Source organism: Pristiophorus japonicus, chromosome 13 (assembly GCF_044704955.1).
Source record: "Pristiophorus japonicus isolate sPriJap1 chromosome 13, sPriJap1.hap1, whole genome shotgun sequence".
NCBI classification, from domain to species: Eukaryota; Metazoa; Chordata; class Chondrichthyes; family Pristiophoridae; genus Pristiophorus; species Pristiophorus japonicus.
Window position 1 is genome coordinate 115332498 of NC_091989.1, and position 19026 is coordinate 115351523.

General features: G+C 47.8%; 1 protein-coding gene across 6 annotated transcripts in view; it reads left to right on the plus strand.

Moving 5' to 3' along the window:
• nlrc5 (NLR family, CARD domain containing 5) overlaps positions 1-19026 on the plus strand; it is a 198200-nt gene that overhangs the window by 7685 nt on the left and 171489 nt on the right. The window contains exon 1 of one of the 6 annotated variants that reach the window (XM_070896891.1): positions 128-189. The exons of the other annotated variants lie outside the window; for them this stretch is intronic. The gene's annotated coding sequence lies outside the window, so the exon portion shown is untranslated. Of the gene's footprint in view, positions 1-127; positions 190-19026 lie in introns of those variants that run through there. 6 annotated transcript variants of the gene reach the window in all.

A 19026-nucleotide genomic window follows, 5' to 3' on the forward strand; every position in this document is an offset into this window, starting at 1 on the left:
CTAATTTTGTCAGGGCTGTTTTTTTAGGCAGCCCTGATACTCGCCTGAAATCAGTGCAGCTTTCAGTTTAATATTGAAATCGGCATCCTGTATTACAGGGAAATTAATTTAAACCAGGAGGGATGTGCGCTGCGCTACTACAGCAGCCGAGCCATTGGTCCTTAATGAGGCCGCAAAAGAAACTGGCAGGTATGTTTCTTTTAACTTGTGTCAGTGTGGAGCCAGGAGGGGCAGGAATGGTCCCTCTGACTGCACTTTAATACGGCAGGCCGCTGCCAACGCACGCACTGTTCCACCAAGTTTGCTGACGATACAAAGATGGGAGGAAAAGCAGTGTGTGAGGAGGACACAAAAAATCTGCAAAAGGACATAGATAGGTTCAGTGAGTGGTCAAAAATTTGGCAGATGGAGTATAATGTTGGAAAATGTGAGGTCATGCACTTTGGCCGAAAAATCAAAGAGCAGGTTATTATTTAAATGGAGAAAGATTGCAAAGTGCTGCAGTACAGCGGGACCTGGGGGATACTTGTGCATGAAACACAAAAGGTTAGTATGCAGGTACAGCAAATGATCAGGAAGGCCAATGGAATCTTGGCCTTTATTGCAAAGGGCTGGAGCATAAAAGCAGGGAAGTCTTCTTGCTACAGCTATACAGGGTATTGGTGAGGCCACACCTGGAATACTGCGTACAGTTTTGGTTTCCATATTTACGAAAGGATATACTTGCCTTGGAAGCAGTTCAGAGAAGGTTCACTAGGTGGATTCCGGAGATGAGGGGGTTGACTTATGAGGAAAGATTGAGTAGGTTGGGCCTCTATTCATTGGCATTCAGAAGAATGAGAGGAGATCTTATCGAAACGTATACGATTATGAGAGGGCTTGACAGGGTGGATGCAGAGAGGATGTTTCCACTGATAGGGGAGATTAGAACTAGAGAGCATAATCTTAGAATAAAGGGCTGCCCATTTAAAACTGAGGTGAGGAGAAATTTCTTCTCTCAGTGGGTTGTGGATCTGTGGAATTCGCTGCCTCAGAGAGCTGTGGAAGCTGGGACATTGAATAAATTTAAGACAGAAATAGACAGTTTCTTAAACGATAAGGGAATAAGGGGTTATGGAGAGCAGGCAGGGAAGTGGACCTGAGTCCATGATCAGATCAGCCATGATCGTATTAAATGGCGGAGCAGGCTCGAGGGGCCATATAACCATTCCTGCTCCTATTTCTCATGTTCTTACGTCTCCTATTCCCCCCATATCACCCTTGAACTTTATCTGCTGGCCAGCTCTGAGTCTGAGCCGGCAGAACTGAGTCGAGGCCCCCGATTTATGCTCACAGCTCACCAGATTGATTCCAATGAGGCTCAAGGATGAATTTAGGACCGTCCTCGGGCCTTTCAATTACAGCGAGTGAGATCGGTGTGACAACCATTTCTCGCCCGTTACACAGCGCTGGAGTGAATCATCGCTTGAGTACTGTGGCTGAATAGGTTGTGTAAACCCCGCACCAAATTCACTTGGAATGAAGTTTAAATTGGACTGGAGTGGAGTGAACTCTGCTGCTCCTTTCGCTTTTTGAAATGGAAAAGTTAAATAAAGTGTACTGTGTATTATTGACAGTGTTCATCTCCAGCTAGTCACTCCTGTTCCTTTATATGGTGACTAAATTAAGGAAGTTCGAGAGAGTAGCCATGCGTAGCTGGTGCATTCGCTCTGCCAGGAAATTGGCAGTGTTCATGAAGCGCATGAGCCATCGAACCAATAAGGAAAAGATTGAGTGCTGCTAAATAAGCTGATGACCAAGGATATTTTACCTCCTCACCCCCGGATACTCTACTTCTCTTTTCTTTTAGGTCTAAAATGAAAATGAAGGATAGCCACTATTGTGATGGTTTAGTTTCACTTTTATCACAGAGAAAATCATGCACACTGTAAAATTAGGCTGTCGGTTTGCTACCAGCCCGTTTGTGCTATTAGCATAGACAAATTTCAACCCCAATTAATTGATCAACATCCTTTGGTACTTAGGAGTATAGGAGCAGGAGTCAGCTATTCAGCCCTCAGGCCTGTTCCTCCACTCCACTAGATCATGGCTGAGCTGTACCTTAACTCCATTTAACTGCCTCCTTGCTAATCTTACCCAACAAAAACGATCTACCCCAATCTTGAAAGTTCCAATTGTCCCAGCATCCACAGCATTTTCAGGGAGAGAGAGTTCCAGATTTCCATTACACTTTGTGTGGAAAAAGTGCTTCCTGATTTCACTCCTAACAGGCCTAGCTCTAATTTTAACATTATGTCCTCTTGTTCTGGATTCCCCCATCAGAGGAAATGGTTTCTCTGTGTCCACCCTATCGAATCACTTTATCATTTTAAACACCTCGATCAGATCACCCCTCAATCTTTTGTACTTGAGGGAGTACAAGCCAAATCTGTGCAACTTGCCCTCATAATTTAACCCTTTAAGCTCCAGTATAACTCCAGTGAATCTGCACTGCACCCCCTCCAAGGCCAGCATATCCTTCCTGAGGTGTGGTGGGCAGGACTGAACACAGTACTGTAGATGGGGTCTGAAAAAGGCTCTACACAACTGACACACCACTTCCTCCCCTTTGTACTCCAGTCCCCTTGCGATAAAGGCCAAGATTCCATGAGCCTGTTGATTACTTTTTGTACCTGTCTACTAGTTTTTAATGATTTCTGTACATGGACACCCAAATCCTTTAGCTCCTCCACAGTTCCTAATTTCTCACCATTAAGAAAATATTCCACTATTTCTTTCTCAGATCCAAAGTGGATGACCTCACACTTCCCTATGTTGAACTCCGTCTGCCACTGTTTGTCTACATGTAATCTGCTTAGGTCCCTTTGCAACTTTCTGTTTCCATCTATAGAGCTCCTAACTTGGTGTCATCAGCATACATGGATATACAACACTATTCCTTTAGCGAAGACATTGATAAATGCGTTGAAAAGCTGAGGCCCTAGTATATAGATCCTTGGGATCCACCACGTGTCACATCCCGCCAATCAGAGAACGTTCCCTTTATCCCTATTCTGTGTCCTACCTCCCAATCAATTAGCAACCCATGTCACAAGGATAGATGTATTCTTCCACTAGCGTACCAGTGAACATGCTTGTAGCCCTCTCCACTGTCCCAGCTGGAAGAACCGCCCTTCTTCCCAACTAGACTACCAAATGTGAGCAACGTTCAGAGATCGCTGTGCTCCACTAAAGACACCAGCTGTTCATCAATTACCAAGCATGACAACATAAATGTAGGTGTAATATATGCACCTGTGAGTATGCTTCAGATCCTGCAGAGATACCTGTACGTCGAGCACCCTCCTGGATGGTGTGCTCGCAACGTATTTCTTTCGCCAGCAGTACTGCCTCAATTATGACAGGTAGCTCCTGCTTGTGAGCCTGGGGGGGTGTTAGGACCACCATGGGGGGGCTGCCTGTCTTTTACCAGGAACTCATCAGGGTCTGGAACAGAGTCGCCACCAAGCGTAGTTCCTGTCTGAAGTGGCGGCTGTCCTTCAGGAGCCGCTGCTCAGGAATCCATACCCCCACGACCGCGGTTTTAGGTGGCAGGCGGACGAGAGGGCTGTGTTTGGCAAGGAGACCAGGGTCAGGGACCTATTCGATGGCGGAGGAGCGGGCTGGATGGTGCCAGAGGAGCTGGCACGGCGCCTATCCTGGGCCGATGTCCAGCGCGCGGCCAATGCCATCGAGTCGCTAAAAACAACTCTGGGCCCTGACTCTGTTAGGTGTGTCAAGGAGGCTCAAGCAGGTGGGGCGATCCCGTCAGAACTGATCCCATCCAGACGGAATTCCTCATCAGCGCCAAGCCCCGAAACCTCCCTCGGGAGCCGGCGCCTCACAACTTGAGCCTCCTCCGGGAAATCCCTTCCGTGCCTTTCAGTTCTACGCGGAGGGGATTCCTGTACGGGCTGCTCTTCCATATTCTCCACATTGTCACCCTGGTCTGTCGTCCGGACATGCCATGGCGCACCATCTTGCCATCCGAATGAGGAGGGGGTCCCCAATGGAGTGCTCTCTACACGGGAGTCCTTCCTCTATTTATTGGGGATTTGGCCTGAAGGGTATTGCATGGAGCAGTCCCGTGCAATAAGTTTTTAAGTTGGTTCATGGGCTTCCAGGCCGCCTGCAATTTCTGCGGTCTGGAGGAGTCCGTGTTCCACATTTATGGCGAATGTGCGAGGTTGGAGCCCCTCTTCCAAATTCTGGTTGCACTTCAGTCCCACACTCCTGATCTTTGGGCACCCTGTACGGGGGGGAACGAGCAGGTTGGAAGGCCTTCTCGAAGGACTGCTCCTGGGCATGGCCAAGGGGGCCATCAGCCAGTCCAGGCAGCGGGCGATCGAGGGGGCCGTTCAGCCTGACTGCCTGCCTCTCTTCCATGGTTACGTCCGAGCCAAGGTGTCCCTGGTGATGGAGCACGTGATGTTCACCGGTACGCTCGTGGCCTTCCACGAGAGGTGGGTGCCGGAGGGACTGGAGTGCATCATCACCCTCGGCAACCAAATTTTAATTTGAACCATATTGTTAAAAGTACATTTGTTTAATTTGTCGGTGGGGCACTTGATTTAAATTTAATGATTTAAATTTAAAGTTGATTTACAGGTACAACAAAATAGTTGTAGAGCTGTTGAGTTGAGAGTGGCTTAGTCAGTCACGTGATGATCACAAGACTCAATAAAACCCCAGCCAGTTGGGTTCAGGGAATGCATAATGAGGCAGGTGGTTGTGAGCATGGTGGATGAACTGGTAATGTGCAGTGTGATTGTTAAACCTTTGCTAATAAACCAACTAATTCTTAATAGCAATGTGTTGTTAAGAATTCTTCAGCAAAGAACCCATGAAGTAAACACATTACAGTAGGGTTGATTCTTTTTAAACTCCTGGCAGGAAACTGCAGGACTCAGTTTCTAATCAGCCAGGTGACGACATGAGACTCTGTGATTTCACCCCCTCGAGACTCATTGATATATCGCAAGTCCACCTTCCGCCCAGAATGGGCAGGAATTAGCTGCTGGACTGCGGAAAACCAGCCGGCCCATGGGCCACCCGTCGGCTTATAGAAGGGCGTTCTGGGGCAGGGAAGGCCTAAACTTTCCTTGTGGGGCCTGGAGAAACACCTCCGGCTTCTCGTGGCTCCACAAAGAAAGGTGAAACACTTCCCTTTCAGGGGAATCTTCACACCATGATACTCTTCTGGCCAGGTTCAGCCTGGGGGAAAGCTGCAGCAGTTCTGCCACTCAAGCCAGAGTTAAAATCGCAGTCGGGGCCCGTTACGATCATCAAGCCCCGATCTGCAAATTTAAAGTCGGACTTCACTGGCAAGGAGCGGCTGGCATAGCCGCCTGTCCAGAAGGTTCAGCAAAATTTGGAAACAGCGGGATCCATTTTGGAAATCGACCATCAAGTCACCCGGTCAAGTCAACCCCTTGCCTCCCTCCCGCTGGGCTGGTAGGGTTAAAATCCACTCCATGTGATAAGATATGGAAACTGTGCTGTGTGCAGACAGAGGCACAAACTGCACACTTTGCAGGATATGGAGAAGGTTGTTCAGCATGCACTGAGGGACTTGTGTTCTTCCCTACATGAATGCTGGGATATTGTTTTCCTCTGCGGGGATGGGCCATTTTGAAATGAGTTTGGGCAGTGCAATTGCAGTAGATATGGGCCCACAGTACAAAGCTGTCCTGAATTTGGCATGAAATGTCATAGGTACATGAAATTACAAATTAAGCCAAATTTGCTCCTTTTCACATCGACCCAGATGGCCAAACTTACGTCACTCATTGACTACAGCAGTTGAGTGATCTCAAGAAGCGTGGAGATGTCATTTTTCCAGACTAGTCTAGGTTAGTTTCACAGCCCATAAAGGTTCCAATTGAAACACGTAGCACATTCTTCATGAAGCTCTGTGTAATACATTTCACTAATGAGTCTGGATTCTTTGATTTAGAAATCTGTTTTAGAGACAAACAAGAGTGTCCTTTCTCTTCTTAATTCCAGTGGTTATGTAGCAGTTTTGAATCTCCACATTGCCTGGCCTTTCTCCCCTATGTTGACAATCACTATTTAGAATGAAAGTTAATTTTATTCATTGGAGTGTAGTTAGAATTCTTATTAGAAGCAACTCTGTCCTATGGGACAGGCTAGATGGACCAGTGGGTCTTTTCCTGTCCTCCATTTGTGTATATTTGTATGTTGTATCAAACTACTCTTTCCACTGACAGAGATACCAGCAGTTAGTCACAGTGACCTGAGGTTCCCTCACCGTCCTGTTGTGTTTAAAGGAAAGCCCTTGTTGCTTTGCTTAGTGCCGCTTCCTGTGAAACTGCATTTGAAGATTGCTTTTGGTACTGTGAAATAGAGAAAAGGTAACGAGATGAGAAAAACAGAAGGGAAAGAGAAAGGAAAGAGACGAGAATGACGAGAGGGAGGAAGTAGACAAGAGGGAGGGGCGAGGGGGAGGAGAGGGGCGAGGGGGAGGAGAGAGGCGAGGAGGGGGAGAGAGGCGAGGAGGGGGAGAGGGGCGAGGGGGAGGAGAGGGGCGAGGAGGGGGAGAGAGGCGAGGAGGGGGAGAGGGGCGAGGGAGAGGAGAGGGGCGAGGGGGAGGAGAGAGGCGAGGAGGGGGAGAGAGGCGAGGAGGGGGAGAGGGGCGAGGGGGTGGAGAGGGGCGAGGGGGAGGAGAGAGGCGAGGAGGGGGAGAGGGGCGAGGAGGAGGAGAGGGGCGAGGGGGAGGAGAGGGGCGAGGGGGAGGAACGGGATGAGAGGGAAGAACGGGATGAGAGGGAGGAGAGGGGCGAGGGGGAGGAGGGGGCGAGAGGGAAGAGATGGGCGAGGGGGAGGAGAGGGGCGAGGGAGAGGAGAGGGGGTAGGAGAGGGGTGACAGGGAGGAACGGGATGAGAGGGAGGAGAGGGGGCAGGGGGAGGAGAGGGGCGAGGGGGAGGAGGGGGCGAGAGGGAAGAGATGGGCGAGGGGGAGGAGAGGGGCGAGGGAGAGGAGAGGGGGGAGGAGAGGGGTGACAGGGAGGAACGGGATGAGAGGGAGGAGAGGGGGCAGGGGGAGGAGAGGGGCGAGGGGGAGGAACGGGATAGAGGGAGGAGAAGGGCGAGGGGCAGGAACGGGTTTTGAGTGTCCTTTTCATTAGCAGCTCTGTGGGTGGAACCCCTGTGAGCGAGTGTGGTCAGGATCTGTAGGCCAACAGGAGGTGTGATAAGTGGCTTTGCAGGGAACCCTCTTAGATTCTGAGCATCCCCTGTTTGATTATCTGCACTGCTCGTTCTGCCTGGCCGTTTGAGGCCGGCTTGAACGGTGCCGTTCTAACATGGTTAATTCCATTGACTGCCATGAAGTCCTGAAATTCAGTGCTTGTGAAGCACAGGCCATTGTCGCTGACCAAGATGTCCGGTAGACCGTGGGCGGCGAACATTGGCCGTAGACTTTCTACCGTGGCAGAGGATGTGCTTGAATTTAAAATGTCACACTCGATCCATTTGGAGTAGACGTCTACTACAACCAAAAACATTTTCCCCATGAAACATAGAAACATAGAAACATAGAAAATAGGTGCAGGAGTAGGCCATTCGGCCCTTCTAGCCTGCACCGCCATTCAATGAGTTCATGGCTGAACATTCAACTTCAGTACCCCATTCCTGCTTTCTCGCCATACCCCTTGATCCCCCGAGTAGTAAGGACCTCATCTAACTCCTTTTTGAATATATTTAGTGAATTGGCCTCAACAACTTTCTGTGGTAGAGAATTCCACAGGTTCACCACTCTCTGGGTGAAGAAGTTCCTCCGCATCTCGGTCCTAAATGGCTTACCCCTTATCCTTAGACTGTGACCTCTGGTTCTGGACTTCCCCAACATTGGGAACATTCTTCCTGCATCTAACCTGTCTAACCCCGTCAGAATTTTAAATGTTTCTATGAGGTCCCCTCTCATTCTTCTGAACTCCAATGAATACAAGCCCAGTTGATCCAGTCTTTCTTGATAGGTCAGTCCCGCCATCCCGGGAATCAGTCTGGTGAACCTTCGCTGCACTCCCTCAATAGCAAGAATGTCCTTCCTCAGGTTAGGAGACCAAAACTGTACACAATACTCCAGGTGTGGCCTCACCAATGCCCTGTACAACTGTAGCAACACCTCCCTGCCCCTGTACTCAAATCCCCTTGCTATGAAGGCCAACATGCCATTTGCTTTCTTAACCGCCTGCTGCACCTGCATGCCAACCTTCAATGACTGATGTACCACGACACCCAGGTCTCTTTGCACCTCCCCTTTTCCTAATCTGTCACCATTCAGATAATAGTCTGTCTCTCTGTTTTTACCACCAAAGTGGATAACCTCACATTTATCCACATTATACTTCATCTGCCATGCATTTGCCCACTCACCTAACCTATCCAAGTTGCTCTGCAGCCTCACAGCATCCTCCTCGCAGCTCACACTGCCACCCAACTTAGTGTCATCCGCAAATTTGGAGATACTACATTTAATCCCCTCATCTAAATCATTAATGTACAGTGTAAACAGCTGGGGCCCCAGCACAGAACCTTGCGGTACCCCACTAGTCACTGCCTGCCATTCTGAAAAGTACCCATTTACTCCGACTCTTTGCTTCCTGTCTGACAACCAGTTCTCAATCCATGTCAGCACACTACCCCCAATCCCATGTGCTCTAACTTTGCACATCAATCTCTTGTGTGAGACCTTGTCGAACGCCTTCTGAAAGTCCAAATATACCACATCAACTGGTTCTCCCTTGTCCACTCAAAAAATTCCAGAAGATTTGCCAAGCATGATTTCCCTTTCACAAATCCATGCTGACTTGGACCTATCATGTCACCTCTTTCCAAATGCACTGCTATGACATCCTTAATAATTGATTCCATCATTTTACCCACTACCGATATCAGGCTGACCGGTCTATAATTCCCTGTTTTCTCTGTCCTTTTTTAAAAAGTGGGGTTACATTGGCTACCCTCCACCCTATAGGAACTGATCCAGAGTCAATGGAATGTTGGAAAATGACTGTCAATGCATCCACTATTTCCAAGGCCACCTCCTTAAGTACTCTGGGATGCAGTCCATCAGGCCCTGGGGATTTATCGGCTTCAATCCCATCAATTTCCCCAACACAATTTCCCGGCTAATAAGGATTTCCCTCAGTTCCTCCTCCCTACTAGACCCCCCGACCCCTTTTATAACCGGAAGGTTGTTTGTGTCCTCCTTTGTGAATACCGAACCAAAGTACTTGTTCAATTGGTCCGCCATTTCTTTGTTCCCCGTTATGACTTCCCCTGATTCTGACTGCAGGGGACCTACGTTTGTCTTTACTAATCTTTTTCTCTTTACATATCTATAGAAAGTTTTGCAATCCGTCTTAATGTTCCCTGCAAGCTTCTTCTCATACTCCATTTTCCCTGCCCTAATCAAACCCTTTGTCCTCCTCTGCTGAGTTCTAAATTTCTCCCAGTCCCCAGGTTCGCTGCTATTTCTGGCCAATTTGTATGCCACTTCCTTTGCTTTAATACTATCCCTGATTTCCCTTGATAGCCACGGTTGAGCCACCTTCCCTTTTTTATTTTTACGCCAGACAGGAATGTACAATTGTTGTAGTTCATCCATGCGGTCTCTAAATGTCTGCCATTGCCCATCCACAGTCAACCCCTTAAGTATCATTCGCCAATCCATCCTAGCCAATTCACGCCTCATACCTTCAAAGTTAGCCTTCTTTAAGTTCTGGACCATGGTCTCTGAATTAACTGTTTCATTCTCCATCCTAATGCAGAATTCCACCATATTATGGTCACTCTTCCCCAAGGGGCCTCGCACAACGAGATTGCTAATTAATCCTCTCTCATTACACAACACCCAGTCTAAGATGGCCTCCCCCCTAGTTGGTTCCTCGACATATTGGTCTAAAAAACCATCCCTTATGCACTCCAGGAAATCCTCCTCCACTGTATTGCTTCCAGTTTGGTTAGCCCAATCTATGTGCATATTAAAGTCACCCATTATAACTGCTGCACCTTTATTGCATGCACACCTAATTTCCTGTTTGATGCCCTCCCCAACATCACTACTACTGTTTGGAGGTCTGTACACAACTCCCACTAACGTTTTTTGCCCTTTGGTGTTCTGTAGCTCTACCCATATAGATTCCACATCATCCAAGCTAATGTCCTTCCTAACTATTGCCTTAATCTCCTCCTTAACCAGCAATGCTACCCCACCTCCTTTTCCTTTTATTCTATCCTTCCTGAATGTTGAATACCCCTGGATGTTGAGTTCCCAGCCCTGATCATCCTGGAGCCACGTCTCCGTAATCCCAATCACATCATATTTGTTAACATCTATTTGCACAGTTAATTCATCCACTTTATTGCGGATACTCCTTGCATTAAGACACAAAGCCTTTAGGCTTGTTTTTTTAACACCCTCTGTCCTTTTAGAATTTTGCTGTACAATGGTCCTTTTTGTTCTTTGCCTTGGGTTTCTCTGCCCTCCACTTTTCCTCATCTCCTTTCTGTCTTTTGCTTTTGCCTCCTTTTTGTTTCCCTCTATCTCCCTGCATTGGTTCCCATCCCCCTGCCATATTAGTTTAACTCCTCCCCAACAGCACTAGCAAACACTCCCCCGAGGACATTGGTTCCGATTCTGCCCAGGTGCAGACCGTCCGGATTGTACTGGTCCCACCTCCCCCAGAACCGGTTCCAATGCCCCAGGAATTTGAATCCCTCCCTGCTGCACCATTGCTTAAGCCACGTATTCATCTGAGCTATCCTGCGATTCCTACTCTGACTAGCACGTGGCACTGGTAGCAATCCCGAGATTACTACTTTTGAGGTCCTACTTTTTAATTTAGCTCCTAGCTCCTTAAATTCATTTCGTAGGACCTCATCCCTTTTTTTACCTATGTCGTTGGTACCAACGTGCACCACGACAACTGGCTGTTCTCCCTCCCTTTTTAGAATGTCCTGCACCCGCTCCGAGACATCCTTGACCCTTGCACCAGGGAGGCAACATACCATCCTGGAGTCTCGGTTGCGGCCGCAGAAACGCCTATCTATTCCCCTTACAATTGAATCCCCTATCACTATCGCTCCCCCACTCTTTTTCCTGCCCTCCTGTGCAACAGAGCCAGCCACGGTGCCATGAACTTGGCTGCTGCTGCCCTCTCCTGATGAGTCATCCCCCTCAACAGTACTCAAAGCAGTGTATCTGTTTTGCAGTGGGATGACCACAGGGGACCCCTGCACTACCTTCCTTGCACTACTCTTCCTGCTGGTCTTCCATTCCCTCGCTGGCTGTGGACCCTTCTCCTGCGGTAAGACCAACTCGCTCCACGTGCTACTCACGTCATTCTCAGCATCGTGGATGCTCCAGAGTGAATCCACCCTCAGCTCCAACTCCGCAACGCGGACCGTCAGGAGCCGGAGGTGGATACACTTCCCGCACATGTAGTTGTCAGGGACACTGGTGTTGTCCCCAAGTTCCCACATGGTACAGGAGGAGCATATCACGTGACCGAGCTGTCCTGCCATGACTTAACCCTTAGATACACTTAAATTGGCGACAACAATGTTAAAAGTTACTGACTAATGAAGAAAAAGAAAAACTACTCACCAATCAGCAGCCAATCACTTACCACGTTGGCTGTGACGTCACCTTTTGATTTCTTTCTACTTCTTTTTTGCCTTTTTTGCCTTCTCTCCCAGCTGGAGCTGCACCGGTACGCCTCTCTCGACTCCCGCCTCTCTCAACGCTCCCCGGACTGCTGAGCCTTTTATAGGCCGCTGCCTCTCTCGACTCCCGCCTCTCTCGACGCTCCCCGGACTGCTGAGCCTTTTATAGGCCGCTGCCTCTCTCGACTCCCGCCTCTCTCTACCTCTATCCTATCAAACTCCTTGATAATTTTGAACACCTCTCAGATAGAAAGGGACATAGACAGATTAAATGAGTGGGCAAAACAGTGGCAGATGGAGTTCAGTTTAGGAAAGTGTGAGGTCAGCCATGTTTTGGAAACTAAGCAATCAGATTGTTTTAGATTTATTGCTGTGGTTGGCCTTACGTGAATGAGCCATGAGCAAAGGCGGTATTAAAATATATAAAAATAAAATACCGTTTTGGTGGGTCCATCACTACATTAGCATGTAAACTACAGAGGGTACCAAATAGACACGAGCTGAAATTGCCCCCTCCATAAGCTTCATTACAGCTTCTAAGAGGCGGGAATGGAGCAGAGTGGCCTTACTGACCGGGGACAGATGGATGGATCGAAATTGCCCCCGGGCAGGAGTGGGTTTCCGCTCTACCCGTTTTCCCGTCATGTCGGGCACGCGCCGACCCCACACCGACGTGCAGCGACCCACTTTCCGCCCCCCCCCCGGGAAATGACCCCGCACGGTATTTCCCCATGGGAGCAGCGCCACTGCCGGTCAGTGCCACTGACAGCGTTCCCCAGCGGGGAGCTGTGTGTGGCTGGTCATCGCTTCTGCCCTTAAAGGGCACTGGCACAGCTGAAACCCTCCCTGGTGGCCCAGTGGGGATAACTGAACTTGTTGCAGAGCTCGCAGCGGCCCTCCCTTTTAACTGAAGGGGAGGGATGTTGTGACGCACCAGCGCGGTGCTGATGGCTGCTCGCGGTGGCCAACCCACTGCAGCCCCGACCAAAAAAAAATTCTATCAGCTGAGTTTCTCCGGTATCTCCGCCCCATGGGTTGCGGTGGAGAAAACATTTTAAAAAATGGGAAAACCTGCCTGCACATGTAAGCTGGGTTTCTACCACACCTCTGGCGAAGTTACAAGGAAGACCACGGAAATTCACAGCCAGTGTTTAGTGTTATTACAAATTACATAGAAATTAGAACACAGAAACAGGCAATTCAGCATTCCTGCTCCATGCTGTTGTTTATGATCGACATGAGCCTCCTCCCACCTTACTTCATCTAACACTATCAGCATAGTCTTCTATTCCTTTCTCCCTCATGTGCCTTTCCAGCTTCCTCTTAAGTGCATCAAGGCTATTCGCCTCAACCACTCCCTGTGGTAACATGTTCCACATTCTTACCACTTTTTGGATAAAGAAGTTCCTCCTGAATTCCTTATTGGATTTATTAGCAACTGTCTTGTATTTATGCCCCTAGTTTTGGACTCCCCATAAGTGGAATTTTTTTTCTACCTCTATCCTATTAAACTCCTTGATAATTTTGAACACCTCTGTTAGGTCCCCCCTCAGCCTTCTCTTTTCATGAGAGAAGAGCCATAGCTGTTCAGTCTTTCCATATAGTCATAACCATTCAATTCTGGATCACCCTCGTAAGTTGTTTTTGCACCTTCATCAGTGCCTCTATATTCTTTTTATAATATGGAGACCAGGTGCTAGAAATTCAATAAGGCCCGAAAACAGTCGGTGGCACTGCGGGGCAGGATTTGCTCGCGTCCGTTTATAAATCGCAGGTGCCGCCCGCTGATCTGAATGATTTCAGCGCACAGGCCCAGCGATGAACACGCTGCTACAGGCTGTGCACTCAGCAGGACGCCGAATGGCGCGTCCCTGGAGCAATGCTGCCTTTTCTTATAGCAAGGCTGCCATTTTGAAAGCAGTCTCAAGTCCTTAAAGATGAACTGCCTTCTGAAAAAAAAATTAAAAATCATTCAAAAATAAGCAGTCTTCAGCTCTTAAATCTGAGCTGCCTTCTGCATGTAAAAAATGGTAAAAGGGCTTCAGCACTAACCCAAATGCCTGAACAGACCAGAGAAAGGGCACTCGGGGTCTCACACAGCGATCCAGCTTTGTGCAGGGGGTCCACACACTGGAAGAGAGGTCCTCCACCCACAGGTGGCCAGGAGGCCTCCAGAAAGAAGGGTGTGGGACCAGATCACCGAGGATATCACTGGACCAGATTGCTGTCGCCGCCAGGACCTTGACCCAGTGGCCAAAGAAGTTTCATGAGCTTAGATGAGTGGTCAAGGTCGGTGAATGCATCTTCAAAAGCCATCTCCTACCAACTGCACCACTAGCCTGACACACTGCTCAATGCATAACCTTCATCCCCATCACTCACCCACCAACAATCTGTACCAATCACGAGGCACACCTTACATTTCTAACTTTACCTCGCCCCCTGGACGTTCTTGGCAGGGGATGGCTGAACCTTTTTTGCCAGCAGTGGGGCTGAAAGAATACAAATGCCGGTGTCCTTATACATTATCCTCCTTCTCACATCCCACTTCTCCCTTATCCCACAATATCTTCTGATGTACAAGCTGCACATGGTGTAAGCATGCATCTCTTGGTTTCCCACCCTCCCCTCACCACAACCCTACCCTTATGCCTTCCTTATTTTAGACACCCAAGAAATCCAGCCTGCCCAGCCAATGGTTGACCAAGAAGAGGGAGAGGAGAGAGAAGGAGGAAAGGCAAGGCAACTAAAGTCAGGGCTCCCTAGATGGCGAAACAGACAGAGAATATGATGAAGCAGAAAAAGAGCGCATATGACAGATGTTGCAAATACATCCGAGAATAAGGCTATATATAGAAAGGTCGGAGGAGAAGTGAAAAATAAATTAAAAGGGGCACATAGAGGGTATGAGAATAGAATGGCAGCCAACATAAAAGGTCATCCAAAAGTCTTCTATAAGCATATAAATAATAAAAGGGTAGTAGGAGGAGGGGTTGGGGACCAAAAAGGAGACCTATGCCTGGAGGCAGAGGGTATAGCTGAGGTACTAAATGAGTACTTTGCATCTGTCTTCACCAAGGAAGAGGGCGCTACCATAGACATAGTGAAGGAGGAGGTAGTGGAGACACTTAATAGGATAAAAAATGATAAAGAAGAGGTATTAGACAGACTGGCTGTACTTAAATAGATAATATACTTAAGTAGATAAATCACCAGGAGCGGATGGGATGCATCCTAGGATGCTGAGGGAATTGAGGACGGAAATCTGGCCATAATATTCCAATCCTCCTTGGATACAGGCATGCTGCCAGAGGACTGGAGAATTGCAAATGTTACACCATTGTTGGAAAAAGGGTGTAAAGATAAACCCAGCAACCACAGGCCAGTCAGTTTAACCTCGGTAGTGGGGAAGCTTTTAGAAACAGTGATCAAGGACAAAATTAAGGAAAGCCAGCACGGATTTGTTAAAGGCAAATCGCGTTTAACCAACTCAATTGTTTTTGATGAGGTAACAGAGAGGTTTGATGAGGGCAATGCAGTTGGCGTGGTGTATATGGATTTCCAAAAGGCGTTCGACAAAGTGCCACATAATAGGTTTGCCAGAAAAGTTGAAGCCCATGGAATAAAAGGTACAGTGGCAGCATGGAGAAGAAATTGGCTAAGTGACAGGAAACAGAGAGTAGTGGTGAACAGTTTTTCGGACTGGAGGAAGGTATACTGTGGTGTTCCCCGGGGGTCGGTACTAGGACCACTGCTTGTCTTGATATATATTAATGACTTGGAAGTGGGTGTACAGGGCACAATTTCAAAATTTGCCGATGACACAAAACTTGGAAGTATAATGAACAGTGAGGAGGATAGTGATAGACTTCAAAGGACATAGACAGGCTGGTGGAATGGGCGGACCCGTGGCAGATGAAATTTAACGCAGTAAAGTGTGAAGTGATACATTTTGGTAGAAAGATTGAGGAGAGAAAATATAAACTAAAGGGTACAATCCTAAAGGGAGTGCATGAACAGAGAGACCTGGGAGTATACGTGCACAAATCATTGAAAGTGGCAGAGCAGGTTGAGAAAGCTGTTCAAAAAGCTTACAGGATCCTGGGCTATATGAATAGAGGTATAGAGTACAAAAGTGTGGAAATTATGCTGAACCTGTACTAAACACTGGGTTGGCCTCAATTGTGTCCAATTCTGGGCACCGCACTTTAGGAAGGATGTGAAGGCTTTAGAGTACAGAAAAGATTTACGAGAATCATTCCCGGAATAAGGGACTTCAGTTATGTGGATAGACTGGAGAAGCTGGGGTTATTCTCCTTGGAGCAGAGAAGATTGAGAGGAGATTTGTTAGAGGTGTTCAAAATCAGGAAGGATCTGGACAGGGTAGATAGAGAAAAACTGTATCCCATTGGCAGAAGGGTCGAGAGCCAGAGGACACAGATTTAAGGTGATTGGCAAAAAAAACAGACATAAGAAAAAACTTTTTTGCATAGCGAGTGGTTAGGATCTGGAATGCACTGCCTGAAAGGGTGGCGGAGGCAGACTCAATCACCGCTTTCAAAAGGGAGTTGGATAAGCACCTGAAAGAAAACATTTTCAGGGCTACAGGCAAAGAGCGGGAGATTAGGACTGGCTGAAGCGCTCTTGCAGAGAGCCGACTGGGGATTGATTGTCTGAATGGCAGTAATCATTCTCTGATTCTTTGATTCTAAGAAGAAGAAAAAAAAACACCGTCAATCAATTTGGCACTTCCAGCCACCAGCTCCTCGAGGTCAACCTGCACGGCCATCTGCAGTGTCCCCCACTGAAAGTCTGCAGCCTTCCACCAGCCATGCTGCAGCCACTGGGGTAGTGCTGCGTGACATCAGTAGGATAGGCAAAGGCACTAAGGGAATGCACAAGGGTGATTAGTTGATTGTTTGATGTAATATTGGATGCATATATGGATAAAGTTGGATTGGAAAGTTTGCTTTGTGGTGGCTGTTATTTCAGCATTGTTGCCAAGACGACGCTGTGATGTTCAGTAACAGAGGGAAGGTACGGTAAGGTGTGACACAAATGGTAAAAGGGAATTGGGGTTGTGGTCACTGGGACCGCAAGCAGATGATTCCATCCCGAATATCCTGGCCAAAAACGGGCTGTCTGTGTTGCATCCTTCCTTCCGCTTCCTCCTCTTCTGCTTCTTCCTCTTCCCTCTGCAAGCAGCTTGTCCCCTTTCTGCCTCTGCTTCATCTCCATGTGATATTGCAACTCAAAGGGGACTGCAACTCGAGCCCTCAATACTGTGTGCAAGTGGTCTTCTCAGAGGCCTTCTTTTAACATCCAAAACCTCATGTGCGCCCAGCAGCACTTCCTGCACACTTCAACAATGTTTTAAATGTATTGCACCAAGCCACTACTTTAAATAAAATATTAAAAAAATAGTCCAAAAGCTGAAATTCAAACCTATCTGAACGATGTGTGTGTCCCTTTAAAAAGCACTGACAGCATCGCTGTACAATTGCTGCACGCATGTTCTTCTGTGAGTGGTTAGGAGAGGGCATTATGGTGTGTGGCGATAACCAAAATCGCAGTCGTGCATCAAATCAGGCGTTGCACGCCAATTAACGTCACGATCTGCACATTTACATTGGAGAGGCTAGTGCAGGCAACGGCAGTGGTGCTGACCTCTCCAAAATGGCAGCCGCCATGTCCCACACCAGAAGCCGATGGAGGTGAGGCGGCCACCATTTTTTCAGGAATGGCCGGTGCGACTACGGGGAATTTCTAGGCCTAGACTGTTGATAGTACTGGAGGTGGGTGGGGTGGCTTGACCCATCCACCTCCACGGAGGTGTGTGGGGGACCTGACCCATCCACCTCCATGGCACGAACCTGGTATTGCAGTACTTCCAGGAACGGTGCAGTGGCTCTAGGCCTTTTGGCTAAGAGCATTGGCGCAGAGTGATCCTTGGTGTGTGCAAGGTGACCTCTGGCGTTTGTGATTTGACAAAGAATTGGAACGATTGGCTACGAATTTCAAAAAAAAAAAGTACTCCAAGCGTAGTCGAAACAAGGTTCTATACAAGTTTAACATATCTTCTCTCCTTTTTCAGTTCTATAACTCTAGAAATAAACCCCAGTGCTTGGTTTGCTTTCTTTTATGGCTTTGTTAAACTGCATTCCTACTTTTAATGATTTGTATATCTTTACCCTTGAATCCCTTTGCTCCTCTACCCTATTCAGACTTTTATTTTCCAAGGAGTATGTGGCCTCCCTATTCCTCCTACAAAATGTACCACCTCACACTTATCTATATTGAAGTTCATTTGCCATTTACACGCCTGTCTTCCTGTATTTTGTCACAGTCTTCCTCAGTATTAACTATACTTCCTAATTTTGGGTCATCTGCAAATTTTGAAATTGTACTTCCGATTCCTGAGTTCAAAACCATGATGTAATTGGTGAACAACAGTGGTCCCAGCGCCAATCCCTGCTCCCGCCAGTTTGAGTAAATCCTTTTAACCCCATTTCTCTGCTCTCTGTTTTGTAACTGGCTTAGCAGTAGGAAAAACCATGCATGCACAGTATTTTGAATGGGCCATGCAACCCCTTAAAGGTGCCGCACACCCAAAAGGAAATGAACAGGAACCCTTAATACCACTAATTCTGAGCACAGGCTCTTGTGAGAACGTTGACCGGGGTTCAGATGACCGGAACTTAGAAATACAGGTCGATTCAGGTCATAGCAGGAGGGCCGCGTGTCTGGTGCGCTCTGCCTGACCAGCACTCAAATGAAAGGGTCGGGGGGAAGGAAAACCAGCCCTAATGTATTTATACCAGCTATTATCCTGCTTTCTTCCTCTTAGTGTAGTTCACATTGGTATCAAATTCTGCTTGCACCAATAGAAATTTTTGGCTGTATTTACATTACATGTGTCATGTTGGTATTTCATTTTGCACTAACTTTCGTTGTAGTTCATAGGGCCTTAATATACAGTATAAATGCACACGAGGCCCATGCTTGAGAGAAGATCAATCTGTGGCCTGTCCTTTATTCCTTAGCACTCAAAGTGATGAAGGTGGGTGGAGCTTCCCCTTTTGTACCCGAAGGCCCAGGTTAGGAGTGTCTCCCACCTATTGGTCATTGTTCTCACAGTGTACAACTTAGGTCAGTTTATACATGGGTTACAATGCTGGTTGAATACATGACATCACCTCCCCCCCAAAGTCTTATTGGGATCACAGGTTGAGTCTCTCTAGTGGTTTACGCTCTCTTGTAGAGCGCCTGAGTTGGGGCTCCGGTTGTTGGGCACTG